The following is a 1,559-nucleotide window of genomic DNA, read 5'->3' as shown; positions in this document are numbered from 1 at the left end:
GGATCAACCTGCTAAAAACAAATCAGCCCCTCTCCATTTCTCTTGGTATAAATTTTATACTTAACCCAACCAAGAACACAGTGTCCATCCTCCAGTCTTGTCCCATCTTTCTCCCACTTCATTCCTGCAATTCAAACAGAGGGTTCTTATTTCAGTTTTCCATCCACTCCAAGATATTTCTCAGAAGAACATTTTGCATAAACTTTCCACTACCTTCATATATAAATATTTTTTACCTTTTTCATCGAGGTAACTCATGTTCAATACACTCTCAACCATTTGCAAACAGTGAAACAATAATAACAATTGATAGAGAAAGGGTGGGGAAATAGTTACTATAGTTCATTAGTAATGGGATATAAACAGAGAAAAAATTTTGGAGATAAGTTGGAAATATTTTTCAGAAATCTTAAAATATTCATACAGTGAAATTCCACATGCTTGTTGCATAGCATCTCTGGCATATGAACCAGAGCCAGTAAGGAGGTAATCTCAAGCCATCTGCAGTTGGCAGAGCCACAAGAATATGAAGGAGCAACATATTTCCATGTACTTCAAGAGCATGACCTGGAGATGTGTCAGATACCTTTATTGTTTTAGAGGTCTTTGTGACCAATGTGACTAATAACTGAAATTGGGAGGGACCATGCTCAAGAGAGTCTGATGACATGGAAGTCTAACTTTAAAAATTTTTATACACTTTCTAAACATTACCTATGTAATTTACAATATATCAAATGAGCTTTACTATCTTTGTACTTTACTTTTTCTAAGGTGAAAGAAGAAATATTTTGAAATCATTTAAAAGAAAAAGACAATTTTCAGTATTTGCCTTTGAGAAAGCAAAATGTTAAAAGTTGTTGTTTGTATATTATGGGTTTTAAAGAGATAAGACCGTTTTCCCTTAAACCAAGAACACAATAACTTTAAAGCACAAGAAGCTATTTTGTAAAACAGACATTCTACTTTGTTACTGCTTATTTAGGAGAAAAATTCCTAAAGAAATTCTACATAAGGAGTGCTAGGATAAAAGGCATCACAGAACTTAAGAATGAGGCACAAGAGAGTTGAAAAAGATGGGAACAGGGGACTCAAAGTCTCAAGGACTCAGAACCTCCACCCAAGCTTCCACATTGAACTTACTGAATATCTCAAGGATGCGAGTATGCGTTCTTTAGATAACATTTGGCCAGAATAATCACGTCCACATTTTTCCCATGTATGCCGTGCAAGGGTTAAATGTTTCCTTCTGTGATCAATCATGGGTTGTCCAGGACAGTGTTCTTTCTTGACAGGACCTGATGTTCTATGGTCCATACCCTCATTTGCATCATGGAAATATTTTATCCTCGGGCCATTTTTCCACATTTCCCCTTTTTGTTTTTGCACAGTAATGAATGTAGCTCAGGTGATTTCTTGCAGTATTAATTCGCAGAGGGTTTGCTGTGTGCATCTGAAGATAAACACAAAACAGACAGGAACAGATAATTAATATACCTCCTGGAAGACCCCCTCCTCAACTCTTAATCCATATCATAGGGTTCAGGGATTTTAATCCA

The sequence above is a fragment of the Dasypus novemcinctus genome, chromosome 30, assembly GCF_030445035.2.
Source record: "Dasypus novemcinctus isolate mDasNov1 chromosome 30, mDasNov1.1.hap2, whole genome shotgun sequence".
In the NCBI taxonomy this organism is placed as follows: Eukaryota; Metazoa; Chordata; class Mammalia; order Cingulata; family Dasypodidae; genus Dasypus; species Dasypus novemcinctus.
This window is presented reverse-complemented; position numbering follows the sequence as displayed.